Source organism: Halichoerus grypus, chromosome 10 (genome assembly GCF_964656455.1).
Source record: "Halichoerus grypus chromosome 10, mHalGry1.hap1.1, whole genome shotgun sequence".
NCBI lineage: Eukaryota > Metazoa > Chordata > Mammalia > Carnivora > Phocidae > Halichoerus > Halichoerus grypus.
In genome coordinates this window covers 60,922,843-60,937,448 of record NC_135721.1, presented here as the reverse complement: position 1 = coordinate 60,937,448, position 14,606 = coordinate 60,922,843, and the positions used below count along the sequence as shown (strand labels likewise).

Here is a 14,606-nt window from a genome sequence, read left to right as displayed (position 1 = left end):
TGAACAAAAACAACGCTGGAGCAGGTGTTCTAGCCATTGGAGAGGAGTCATTAGCGTGACATTACTCAATCACTTTGTTTCTCTTATAATAATATATTATTTATTAGAAGCATTGCTTGTGTCTGTGTCACTTTTTATAAATCTCACATCTAACATTTTTCCACTTTGGGTGTGCCACAGGCAGAAGCAAGTTATGTTTGCAGAAGGTGAGCCAGAGAAATTGTAATCCTGTTTTGACTAAAGCTCTCTCCTAAGCTTATTTAGAAACCAGTATAACATTTAGCAAGACACTGCTGATACTTTTTTGTCTTTTATTTGGGTTTCTCAAATCCAAAATGTTGCATTTTAGAGCTTAGAGGAAATTAAAAACAAAAAACCTATTTCTCATGTCCCTCCATTGAAAAGCATGAAAGGAAAAGTAGCTGCATTAAATTATTCTGTGAACACTTTAATAAGCAGACCAGACACAGATCTTCATGGTAGTGCATTTTCTTGCAGTGTGCGAAGAGCAGTGATACAGTGGAGTGCTTTCCCCTCATCCATACCAGTTGAGAGTAAAAGGGATTCCATTTCCTTAGGTATCTTATTTAGTAAAACTAAACAAAGCTTCTGGATTTAGAGCCTTTAAGTGAAGACAATAGAGTGTGTTAAGTAGCCAGCTAATATTCTGCTAAAAACCCGACAACCCTCAGGGAGGCCTCATAGAGTGTCTATTATTGGATTGTGAGTCTCATCCGACATGTTTTTGATTTGGATAACTCCAATTCTACCCCATTCCCTCGCCATTTCAAGCAGCATTATCACAGTTCAGGCAATCAACAGAGACCTGGAGGAAGAGAACATTAGATCTGCTCTTGGGAACACAGGGGAGACAGCATGTTAAAACTGGGGCATTTGCCTCAAAATTGGGGCATGTGGTGCTCTTACAGAGAAGACTCTCCTCAGAAACTTGCTGTCATTCCCTCGAGACTATTATCAAGTTATCTTGGATGTGGCTCTATGAAAATGCTACAGATGCAGCAGGAGAGAGCATTTCTTTTCCTAAGATGATTACTGCCAATAAAGAACTCATGTCAAAAATAAGTAAACTTACCTGAGGAGCTTAATAAGCACTGATTGGTGGAAGGAGAGGGAAGGTGAAGCTTGGAAATTTTGCACTTCCTGCGTGTTCGTCTTCTGTAGTCTGGCTGGGTGAGTAAGGTCGCTTAGGAAGGAAAGGAGGCCAAAATGAGAGGCAGACAATAAAAAGGAACTTTTCTTTTTTTAATCAGGAAGTTTCCCATATTATTGATAGTGTCATTGTTAGTATCTAGTGTTTCCACTAGAAACATCAAATATGCAAATAAAAAGTGGTCATGAATGTAGTCACTTCACAATTAGCCACATGATGGAAGACAAAAATACCTTGGAGATTTGGGGAAGTAGAGAGAATACATATACTCAGATTATTTTTCATTACCTTAGGCTCCTATTGGCATTAATAATGTTTCACAAGGGCTTAGAATTTAGGGAATAGGCTAAATGAAAATGAACAGGTACAATATAGCAGTGAGTGTGTATGAATGCCATCCAAGGCCAGCATGATTACTGCAGCTTCCACTATAATTAGCACACATTGACTATCCCCTCATAATGTGCCAGGCAAAGCTCTAAGTCCCCTCTGTGATAAGGCATTTAAATCCCCACAACAATGGGAATTGTTATTTCCATTTTACAGCAAGTGGAACCAAAGCACCGAGAGGTTGAGTAACTTGCTCTTAGGACCATGGGACTCATAGCAGAACTAGGATATAAAGTACATTATTATGCTTCTTCACAAAGATGACTCTATGATGCATCTGTAATGGGAGGACAAAATGGAACTCAGACCTGAATGGAAAACCTATATAGCAAATAGGCTGTACATGGTTAAATAGCTAGCCTGTAGGGTATTATGTTTTAAGGGTTGCCTAATTGATGGCTTAGGAATAAGTCAATTCTAGAAATAGTTTAGGAGTACACAGTTGAACAAATAATGGTATAATACCATGCTCACTCTAATACACAACATGTTTTAGTTCTGTAGGACCTTGTGGCCAAATGATGTATACTTTGGATTCTTTCTTTCTGAAGTAAACTAAACGAACTCATGAACAATAAGGCATACTCGGTACTTTTACCCATGTACACTGATTTGAATAACATCTCATTGAAGTACTGGGACACTCCATTCTTGAATCTCTATCTCTCATCCTGACAATTTTTGGATGGGAATTGTATGGAACTCATCCTAAAAATAAATAATTGTCCTATTTCACTGAAGATATTATTTTATAACTATGTCTAAATGTTATTTGTCTTCTAGAAAACACAGTAAAGAGAAGAGCCCAAGGATTTGAGAGAAGGAACGTGTTGATGGAGGAATAGCTCTCCCAGGGGAAATGAAAGGACTTTCTCATCCGTGGTTCACCTGAATGTGCGGCGTCCAGTGCAAGTGACAAGAGAATATGTTGTTTGTGAAATGTGCACCTCCAGTGACATCCTCACCTTTCCAACACTGATGCCACTGTAGATGTTTTTCCAGCCCTCTTTACACTCTTCAGACAGCGTGATCTACCGTGGCAGGCCTTTTTCCTAAATTTTAACCCTCAAAGATGCTAAGATGGAGCTACACATATGGTACGAGCAGAATGAATGGAAGCAACTGAGTGCAAAGAGAAGCATTTATTTAACCTCAGGAAGAGAGACAAATAGGCCTTTTTTAAATTGGTTTAGAACTATTCGGTCGTTCTTTATGTGATTGTTCCTTCTTAATTTTAGTAAAATATTTCAGTTTGGGGGAAATACCTTTCCTAGCTAATAAGATATAAAAAGAAAACACTTCAAATATTTGCAACTCTTCCTCTAGAATTTCATGCTAATTTTGCCTCTCTCCCTTCTCCATTTCTTTCTATGCAAATCATTCTTGTATATGTCTTCCAATGTATTTTTCATGAAGAAAACATAGTAGAAAATCAAAGGTAAGCAGAACAGATCAAGGCAGAGCTTCACCTTTCTCCAAGAAGTCTTCCAGACTTCTTTAGATGTAATGCCCTTGAAGGCAAGAAACATGTCAATTTTATCTCTGTTGGTACCTGGCACGTATTAGATACACAGTAAATTATCTGACTCTATCAATAAATGAGCAAACAAGAATGGATGAAGAAAGGAGATGTTTTTCTAAGGCTCTCAAAGATGATTTATAGAACATTTTGGAAATGGGCCCACTTTGTTTCCAAAGGAAATTTTACTTTCAAATTAAAAAAAAAAATTTACCCAAATGAGATTTTGGGGGATTTCATGTGATTAACTCTTTACATTATCTTGTAGTAATTATACAGAAATCTCTATTTATGTAAACATGGTGAATGCATCATAACACTAGAATAAGTGTACAAATACTGCATGTCAAATTAGGTTATAATCACTTTCAAGGGACGTGATTTCCTAGTTAAACAGATTCGTTTACATCTTGCGAAATAAAAAATAAGTGAAAATAACTATATAAAATCAGGCTTACAGCTGGACAGATCTTCTTGGCAATGGTCCAGGCACTGAGCGGGGAAAGCCCCTCCAGCTGAGGGATGCTCAGGATGCCCAAGATGACTGCAGGCTCGGCCTGGAGAGGGGCCTTCAGCTGCCGTCCTGACTGCTCTGGGTCTCTGGCTATCTGTGGGGAGATGGGCTGTCTTCACATTTCAGATGAGACTCTCCGCTCGAGGGGTTTGGGGAGGGTTGGGGGGGGAATGGGAACTTGCTCAGTGGAGGAGAAAAAGCCAGTTCAACATATCACCCTTAGGGAAAAAGCATAATAGAATAAGTTAGGGCTCTACCTAAAAAGCAAATAGTTGAAGTAGCATTGGCATCAGAGGGGCTTAGAGTCAGAGTTTGAGAACCACTGATCATATGGTCCAGTGCTCATAATACAGATGAGGAAACCGGCCACAAGGCGAGAAGCAGGACAAGATGGAGACCCATAACTTTTCTTCCCAAATCTGGTGCTTGTTTATGGGACAACTGAAGCTCACCCTTTCGAGGGAGATAACTTTTTAAACGCTGCTCATTTTGATGCATATTTTTTTAAAAATACATTTCACATCACCCTGACTTAGCCAATGTCATTGGCGGAGGGGCATGTTGTAAACCTCAGCCACACGTGGCATGGTAACGTGGTGGCGCTGTCTATGGCTAATTGGACATAGCTTGCCTCTCACTAGGTTTCGGTAAACAGGGGGCTCTTGGTTATCTTTTCTCTGTGTTGCCATCATATTCATCTGCTACTTATTTTCATTAGTTACAAGAAGTTACTGAAGCAGTGATTTTTTTTTGAACCCATGAATTCTGACTTGGAGATAATCCTGCATTTCTGCTATTGAGTATGTTTTTGTTTGTTGCATTGATACTCACGTTTGTTTAAAATATATTTGTTGAACACTAGTTCTCTGCCATGCTGTGTGTACATTAGCTTCTCCTCATGTTCCATTGGTTGAATTGTCCAGAGCAGGGCTTGGCAAATGACGGCCAGTGAGCCAAATCTGGCCCACTGCCTCTTTTTGTAAATAAAATTTTATTGGAACACAGTCACACACATTTGTTTGCATATTGTCCGTGGCTGTTTCCACACTACAACAGCAGTGCTGAGTAGTTGGGATAGAGACTAGATGGCCCATAAAGACTAAAATATTTGCAGTTTGGCCCTTGACAGGAAATTTTGCCAACCATGATCTTGAGCGTGAACACTCGAGGATCTAGCTGGCTTGGTAAGAGAGCCAAATAAAATAGATGGTACTAAATTAGCCACCCCCGGGCACGACTCACTCTCAAGTGTTTGTGGCCACGAGTCATAACCGTGGCACTAAACAATGAGGAGAGTACGGGCAAAATAGTCTTCTGAGAAATACAAGCCTCCTTCAGATTCCTTTAAATTATTTTCAAACCCTGTTCCTGGAACCATCCCTAATCTGTACTAATACTACAAACTTGTAGCTTTTGCATTACGAATTTATTGTTATTTCTTTTACCTCCTTTTTTTCAGGGAAAAGGTAATTAGGCTATAAACAGAGGTCTGACAACTAATTTCAGTCAAGGCAAAATTAATACAAAGCAAGCAGATAATTTTAGTCACGTGAAATTAAAATAGATATTTTTTAATGACATTCTAAAAGAAAAATCCAAGTCTCTCTCTCTTTTTTTTTTTTTTTTTTTGCCCTTTGTTTTCCCCTACCTTACCCTGTTCTCATGTAATCCCCTACTCGTGTAGGTAGTGACATGTGCTAATTTAGGTGAAGTACCAGCCCACAGCTACAGCTGTCCTCACTGCTCCTCCTTCCCATCCCCACTATTGATCTTTGTGTGGAGACCTGCTTCTTCTCTCTCCTTCTCAGGGATTCTGGGACACTGAAAAGACAGCAAGCACATCTGTGGGAAAGGTAGGCACTGCCCACCCCTTAAATTTCCACATTTTCACTGACATTAATAAGAGCCCCTTTGCTAAATCTATTTTAGAACTTCAAAAATTTAAAAGTTAGTGGCACTGTGGGTGTGTGTGTATTTCTGGGGGGGAGAGATTCCAACATGGCTGTGCTCTGTCACTCCAAGAACATATTAAATATGCATCTCAATGTCAGCAACACCTTGAGATGCTATCTCCAAAATTATCACCTGCCTTCTGAAAACCATAACCCTAAAAATATTGATTGGTTAAAAGGCAGGATCTGAAGGAATGAGCCAGTGTCTCTGTGAATTATCCTAATCAAATAAGGATAGTATTAACCTAGATACTCACTGATCTGCCAGTATTTGGTTTGAAATGTAGGCATCTCAACTGAAGTTATGTGTTTCATTCTTTTGAATATTTCTTCCAGACATTTAAATACATTACCACTAAGCCAGAACCAAGAAAAGCATAAAAAGCATTTTAGGGAATAAATTCAGCAAGTTTCCATTTGTACCAGATAGTAAAATTGTTGACATGCATTATGAGGCCTGTGTATTTTTCAGCCTGTCAGGTCTCAGTCACGTGCTCAAGGTGGACTATTTTGGCTGCTCAAGGTGATGTGGGAAGGTCTCAGCCCATCCAGGTAGCAGTGCTCCCTAATAAAGAGAGAATTTCCAAGTCACCTGGCATAGCTAGTTAGGCAAGTCAGAAGAAAAGCTTATTTCATTAATTATGCTATCAATGTAACTTCAGCAAAGGGTAGCCAGCTCAGTACAAGATGGAAGGGCTGGTAGGGATCCTCTCCATTGAAGTGTGGAGCTTCACGCAATTTTATTTAGAAGCACTTCCATTACTAAGGAGGCTATGAGTTGATCGACTGTGTCTTAGAATTAACTACAGTGGTGGAAACACAAATTGCAAACCAGCATGAAGTCACAAAGGGAACAGAGAAAAGAGAAGAGGTAGAAGTCGGGGACTCATGTGTGCTCCTCGTTTGCCTTCACGGAAATAAGTGTGCGCCCAGCTGCCGGGAGTCCGCCGTTAGCCGAGCAAGCCTGATTATTGCCAGGCAGAGCGCCTAATGAGACGCACGCCACCTTCCTGTCTCTTCTCCGGCGCTTCTGGTTTCAGGGCAGCCTGGATTTTTGTTGGAGGCAAATGATTGTGTCCCCTCTGCTCGATATGCTGGAATCAAATAGGATTGGTAAGGAAGAGAGGACCTGGCCTGGAAAGGTCTTGGCCACGAGTTATCTGTGTGGGCACCTGAGGAAGGTTCCAGTGTAATACCGTGTGTAGTGAGGGGAGGAGGCCATGCGGGCCCCTGAGCGCCACCACCATCTCTGAAGCCTTGGGCGGGCGCCCCTCATTCCTGCCGGGGACTGTCAGCCCTAGCCTTCTCAGCGCTCACTTTGTCCTTCCCAATGGAGAAGGCCAGCTCAGATCAAAATTAAGCTTTAATCCTCTCCGAGAGTCATAGTACTTTTTTTCTCTTTCCCTGATGCCTTGACTGATTTTTCTCCAGATTCAGGGCTCAGAAAAATACTTAAATTTCCCACAAATGACTGGGATGCAATTTCGTCTTGAAAACCCTAAATCACAATCTATCGAAGAGTAATTCTGTGCACTCTGTCATGTACGTCTCTGTGTTTCCCATGGTGACCTTGAGACACTGTTGGTGACTAAACCGATCATTGTTAAATGAACCCTGACGATATTTAGCCTTTATTTGCATATCCCTTTCAGTTTGCCAAGTGATTCTACAACTATTAGCTCTTTTGCCATTAGAAGATAAGCCCACAGCAGAGCAAACTCCGTTCTCATTGTAGACATGAGGAGACAGACTCCAGGGCAAAGATGCGGCGCGGGTTAGGTGGTTGCGCATTGCCAGATTCTTGCCCGAAACTCCTGACTCTAGGTTGGTAAGCATTATGCCAAGTTTCCTGACAGTCTGTAACATCTTTGAAACACCTCTCCAGTGTGGAAACCTTGTTTCTTATTGGCCTTTTGTCTCTAGAGGTGCCAAATCCGAGAAGAGCCAGTTGAAAACCCCCAGGCAAGTGGGAGGTGCTGGAGGCAGTGGTGTGCTTGGTGCTTCGTGCTCATGCGGGCCAACGGAGACCGTCTCTTCCCACCTCCAGGTTCGGTGATGTCACGTCAGTAGCTTGAAACTGGCCATGACAGCAGTGTTTACACCATGGAAATTGTCGACCACCACGAATCAGAGAGTCGTGGTTAGTTACCTCCCAAGAGAGTTGGTTGTCAAATATCAACCAGTGCACTGCTGGTTAGAAATCTGGGCAACTCCGCAAAGAACCTGCATCCAGGTTTCCTAACACTTAGAATATGTTCCAATGTGCTTGATGTGTAAGATACTAAATTTCTTTGTGAAACCTTTTAAATATATCCTTTTGCAGTCTTTTGAAACTACAAGTAGGAGAACATCAAAGTATCTTCCAGGAGAGGGAGAGTGAGGTCTGGGAATAAAATTAGCTACTTGTTTAAGGCTATGGGTGTTTGTGAACATGCGAGTGTGCTTTAAATTACACATAATTTTAAACAACTGTGTAAAAAGAGTTTTAAAAGTTTAATGGTGCTGAACCACGAATAGGAATTAAAAATTGAAAAGGAAATACAAAACTATACCTTGTTTTTCTGCTTTAAAAAATAAGTTTCCTTCTCATTTGCAATTAAGATGGAAGAATTTGCATAAAATGTGTAAAATTAGAGATAATTGAACTACAGTAGCTATAAAAGTGGCTTTTCCACTTAAAAAATAAATCAGATGTCCACTAAAAGGGTGTAAGAGCCATGTCTCCCCCCCCCCCGCCCTTGCCTCCCTCTCGCATTTAGGTCTCTGGTATTTTTCACACTTTTATAGCTGATTTTTATTGCCAAACAATCCTTGGAGTTTGTGGCAGCTCAGAGACAGCAGCTGGCCCAGGCAGGCCTGTTAAGTCTGGCATGTTAAGGACCCTTCAGAAGATTTCAAATCCAGCCTCAGCACCCAGGTCAGTAGATCAAATCCAGGGAGACCTTAGGGAGGCTGCAAGTGGGCGTCGGAGGAAAAGGGAACATGGGGAGAAAGGAAGACAAGAAAAGCCAAAGTACAGAAATGCCTTGAAACTAAACATCAATAGCTGTTTTTGTTTCCCTGTACCAGGATCCCCCCCCTCAGGAACCTCAAGTTTTAAAGGGCCAGTCTGGAAAAGATTGCCCCAGTGATCAAAGTGGCCACATGTGATGTTCCAGACTGATGTCTGTGTTCCCACTGAAGGAGACTTTCTTCCCAGGATGAGATGTAGTCTCCACTCTGAAGGGAAGCTCAGGACTAGCAACTGAGCAACTTCAGGAAACATATGCTAGGCCTATTCCTGATTGCCCGTGGCTGAGGTAGACTTTGCCTCTCCCATTTGGGGTCCAGGCCTGTGATGATGCACCCAACAACAGTGTGCCGTCTGTTTGTTTTTCTCCCTGAGGTGTTTGTGACATGCAGTATTGGGAGGTATTCTAGCCACTTGCCTCGTCTGTCCTCTTCCTCGAAACCAGAAGCACTTCAAGGGCAGACATTGGTGGGGGGGGGAGGATTTCACAGGTAAAATGTGGTATTGAAAGTGCCCACGTGGTTCTCAGAAATGTGACAAAGCTCTCCAAGCTATACAAATGGGGAAATGCTAGCTGTAGTTCTCTATCTTCTGCTACAGAGTAAAAAAAAATCTGTTTTTAAAAAAATCATGAAAATAAGTAAAAACAAAGATAAGTGGTCTCTCAAAGCATGGTGAGATCTCTCCTACTAAGCCATTTCATCGGTGACCCTCGACCATCTGTTCATGCCATGCCTGTGTGTTGTGCAGTGGATCCCAGAGCATCTAGGAGGTAAGTAAAAACTGTTCGTGGATTTGATTTGACATCCTCTCTTCTCAGGAACCCAGAGCCTTCACAGTCAGCTCTGTCCAGAGAGGCCTTTTCCAGCACAGCTCTTTGCGGCTAATGTTCCTACTCAATCTACGTCACATCTTTTTAAAATAAGTAACAGAGAAGATCCTGCAGTTCCCTTAACTCCTACCCTCTCTTTGGAAGTTATTAGCTGATTGGATGATAGGGAATAGGGTTATTGGTTTTGTGCGTGACCCCTGCCTAGTAGTGTGTTTGCCTTCAATTTGGGGCATCCTGGAGATGATGTATCAACTCATAGTAGCAATTCTGCTGGCCTGGGAGACGCCAGTGGGGGATATCAGCAGCAGGATGTGAATATTCTGAATTCCAGCAAAGCTACACTACCCAGAGAGCTGTCTTCTCCATTTTTCCATTAGGCCAACCTGGATGTGCTCCCCCTCAGCCATGGGGACGTCCGTTTCACTTACACCAGGGCATGTCCATTTCCCAGAAAGAATCAACATAAACATCAACTTATTTTTACACATTCTATTTTCCATGTGAAGGTGTGTGGCTAAAAACTGATTCATATTTAATAACACATAGAACATAAACCTGATATCTAACGTGAATATGTACAATCATTCTTTATATAGTCTGACCTAAAGTTCTTAGCAAGCCAGGATGTGTTCTGTGAGGTTGCATCTTGAAGAATGAGGAATGTGGAGGGGTCGCTCAGACCAGAGAGGATGGCAGTGCTTAGTGAATGACATCTGAAGCTGGTCATTGGCACCTGAGGGTTGAGAGAGCTGGAATACACACCGCCATTCCCTTCTTTGTGGGTGTTGAGACCTCCTGTGACTTCAGAATCTTCCTCAGCACAGCTGTCCCAAGAGCAGTTCATTGAGGTTGGCCAGAGCAACAATGCTGCTTTGGCACTCGTGATATTTATCCTAGAAAAGTATGGTAAACACTGCTGGAAGTAGAATGTGCAAGTTTCTGGATTATTTTTTTCTAGTTGATGAGTAGAGTCTCTTCCAAATCTTGGGAAAGACTTGTGCTTTCTGGATACTTTAATTCTGTTATTTTTTCCTCATACTCCACCCCCAGCTTTTTACCCTGTTTACATGGGTACGGATGCAAAGCTAGTTTTCATGTAAAGCTAGAAAAATCAAAAAGGAAAAAAGTAAAAGTAAAATATGTACCATATGATCTTCAGCATTTTTGCCCATGGACCCAAAACTTGGATTTCAATTTTCTAGCTCTCTACCATCAAAGAATGTCCTTCCCCAGCCCATCTGATCGATGACTGGGACAACAAAGACAGGGCTCCACAATGCTTGAGGTCACTGGGGACCACCTTACCTTCATCTTTGCACTCAGACTGTCCTTTGCACTCCTTCCTGAATGTCCCTTCCCTCCCCATGGGAAATGACCCCTTAGTGCCTTCTTTCCTACTAGGAAACTTCCATCTTCATGGAAGTAATATAAATTCTACTCAATGTAAATTCTATAATTTTTCAAGAGTCTTTTGTTTAACACGGAAACTTCAAGCAGAGGACCCAGGGCATTTTCTTTCATCAACCTGGCTCTAATTTTACCGGAGCACTAAAAAGAAATCTACTTGGCTTTTCTCTTGTCCGGCACTCCACTTGCTCTGAAGCACATTCGAAAGCCACCTCCGATTTGAAGACGCCTCCACGGACTGATGTAATTGGACCAGCATTGCCAGCCCCCCACACTCTTCGCTACTCCACGTTATTGCAGAGCAGACTACTGTTTTGCAGACCTTCCTTATTGCGCAAATGGCTACATTATCACTGTGTACACATTAGGACAAGCAAATGGGCCCCTTAAGGCAAATAAGGGTTCAAATAACCCAGACAAGGTAGCCCAACTGAATTGAGGATTCACCCTTGTTACAACCTTATTGCTTTATGGCACATGAACCAGTGGAAGGGACAGACTGTTGCAAGTGTGTTTCTACTGATCCTGCTGGCAAATCACAGCTTTATTACAGTAATGAGCCTGACCATATTTCTGTGCTTATGCATATTAGGCACCAAATGTATTTTCTGGCCTGCCAGCCTGTGGTAGTAACTAACACGAGCAATTTGTCCTGGGCTACAGTGTGTGTGCATGCATTAGGTATGAGCATGTTAGTTGCTTTGGGTGATAAAATACTACATGTTTCATCATGCGTATTTTTATATGCACAACTTAACTGTATGCAAAATAGCTTGGCAATTAACCAATACAACTTATTAGCTTATTACAAGATTATTGCATAAATATGTGAATTGGGGACAACCACACTTTCAAGTTAGCAATATTAAAAATTTCGTAGGATTATTAAATATCTAAAGAAAAATGGTGTCTTTTTCCCCCCCTCTATGGTATAAGTGTTAAGGTTCTTTAAAAAAATATCTTGATTCTCCTCTCAGTTTCATTTCCATAAATAACCCTGAGCGGCCCCCTTTTTAGGAGGCTGTGGGATTTGAGACTGTGAATTCCCCCCTACTCATTGTGAGCTGACATTTGGCCTCTGACCCCATCAGCTTTCAGTAAAGGTGAATGGTCATTATTGTAATTTCTTCCTCAGGATCATATTTTATGTATGCCAGTTATTGGGTCCATGATTATTAAAAAGTGACATCAGCATAATTCAGCTCAGCCGCTAAAAACAATGTATATTCTCCCCCCTCTCTCTGTTGAGCGCCGGGATCGTAAGGCTCCGCGCTGCTTGCTCAGTGACTGCCCGGGCGGTGTACAGGACTTACTCCAAAAGCGCAGACACACGGAACCCCGTCTTCCCGAGCTCTTCATTAAAACGAACTCTTTTCTCTGGCTCTGCTGCCAGACAAAGACACGGACAAAAAATAAGTACAGACTATAGGATTGGTGCAAAATAAAGGGCTAGCTGGGTGGGAGGTTTCTGCTGAGGGGACCGCTGCTGTTGCTGCCTCCGCACACGTCACGCCCCGGACAGGGTGGTGGCAGAGAATGACTTTTTTTTTTTTTCCCTCCATTCGGGTTGGATTTATGTAAATGACCGCACAGAACAGGTGCCTTTATTTAGTTGCTACTAAAGCTGGAATCGTGTTGTACAAGAGCTGATAGCATGAAATAACATGAAATAAGTGGGCTTATCCCTTCTGAACCTTGTTTTACAGTACTGGTATTTCTCTTTCGCAAATCCTGCTGCGTTTTTAAGTAATACGATAAAACAACATAAATGTCTTTGTGGCTAAAACTGATTGTTTCAGAAGGAACGTGGCTGTTTTATTCTTGTCTTTTATCTCCTCACCACTGAATTTTTGAAAACAGGACCTGCTCCCCGGCCTGCGTGGATATAATAGGTTATTTGCGCAGAGACCCCCACAATTATTCAGGCACCAAAGAGAGGGAGAGTGGGAGGGAACCCCGTGCTGATAATAGCAACACCCCAAATAAATAGAAAACCAAGACCGAAATGTGCCTTTTGCAGTCCTGTCACAGATTAATATGGCTCATGATAGATACTTAGTTCTCTGACAGTTTCCCCTGCACCTTCGCTGGGAAGTTGATAGAAATTACTCCAGCTGAATGCTTAAAGCAGATGTTATCCCATTAATTAGCTCTGGACCCGGGTACACTCGAGACTTTCCCATTTTCAGGCCGAAAGGAATTGGTCCCAGTGAGCGTGCTCCATATCCACATTTAGTATCATCTCATAAACAGCAGTGAAAACACAGCAGGCCCTTGATGAAGATACATTAGCTTATTTCTAATTTAAAGTTATGTTGCTTAACCTTAATGTAATTGGTCACCGGTGGCCAACTGTTTGTATAGTGTGTTGATGACCAAAGAGATGTAATAAATTATAAAACTCTCTGCTTAAATGGAGGGAACGACTGTTTTGTTAAAAGCTTTGCATGTAATAATGGTAAAATAATTACACCTCAAGCCGAATAACTGTGAAGCTGTTAATACTAACAACAGAGTTGTTCTCAGAATAGCTCGGTTCATCCTCACTTAAAACAAGTCCAGGAACCTGGCTCTTGTATGTAGCGAAAGAGTAACTCTTTGAAAGTTCAATCTCACATTGATTAAAATAAATGGGTAAGTCATACTGTTACCTTATTTGGGGATGATGGTGATGGGTAGTAGGGTGGTGGAGTGAATTAAAATAACTAATTGCTGCGGCTAACGAGGAGACAGAAAACACAAACAGTTCTCTCCTGTACATTGGTTCACGGTCACTGCCAGACACGTCTTTAAAGAAGACTTGATTAGCTGGTGCAATAACGGGGATAATAATCAAATATGAGAGTAATTGACACAACGTTAATGTTTAATAATGAATAACATGCCAGGGGCAACATAAAGGGAAACTATCTTCTTTTCTGAGAACAAGTTCTGACTTAAAATTTCTTAGGCCGAATAGAGAGAGCGATTACTTGAGGTTTGTGAACTACAATTCCAGGATTATAATTAAAGTTATAAATATGGTTAAAGTAAAGTCACGCGATTAACAATATTCAATCTATCAGGGGTAACGGTATTCATTCCATAGGTTTTCTATGTCACTGTTAAAAATCTAGTCCCTCCCCCCCACCGCCCTTCCCCGCCCCTGTTAAAGGCTTGTGACTTTAGTTTGAAATGCAAAAGTGAAATAAACAGCGTGTGCTTCTGTCTGGATGTTCTTTTTTCCATCCTGGTTGGATTGTGTTAACTAGCTTCGCCGTAACAAGTAAGAAAAGTTTTTGCTTTTCTCAAAAGATAGTCCTTTTCTCTAAATATTTGCGTTGTGAATTTGGATCACCTCCAAAGGGTACTCGCCTCACAATAGAGAAAAAGCATTTCTCTCCCTTCTCACATTACATTTCTTAGAAAGACCTTCCAATAATTTAAACTATTTACAGTACCTCCAGGTCATTATTTCCCCCCACCTCCGCTGGAATACCCTGGGACACTATTTACGGCTGACTTTCTGAGTTACCCCACAGGATCAGTTTACAAAACGAGACTTCACCATGTGAAAGTCATTATTTCGTTTAACACAACTTGCAATGTTAAGGGATTCCCCCCCTTTTTTTTTTAATTTGCCATTTATGCACAGACACTGAGTGACTGGTAGTGTCAGTTCTGAAAACCCCACGGCTCAGATGTGAAGACATGTATCTCTTCAGGGTCAATCTATCAGTATTATTTGGGGCTAATTCATAAAATCAAAGATACTGATGACAAAACAAGAGGAGGATTAACAGATTTATTTTTTTTCCTTCCGGGGGTGGGG

At 41.6% G+C, this 14,606-nt stretch overlaps 1 long non-coding RNA gene across 19 annotated transcripts in view; it reads left to right on the top strand.

The window, feature by feature from the left end:
- Positions 1–13,982, top strand: part of LOC118533483 (uncharacterized) — a 595,288-nt gene extending 581,306 nt beyond the window's left edge. For 18 of the 19 annotated variants that reach the window (XR_013441794.1, XR_013441793.1, XR_013441790.1 and 15 more), the window contains one exon: positions 2,345–2,866. This is a non-coding gene — a long non-coding RNA (uncharacterized LOC118533483). Of the gene's footprint in view, positions 1–2,344; positions 2,867–7,198; positions 7,371–7,469 lie in introns of those variants that run through there. The other variant, XR_013441789.1, reaches the window with a different exon arrangement.
- The last annotated feature ends 624 nt before the right edge of the window (positions 13,983–14,606 follow it).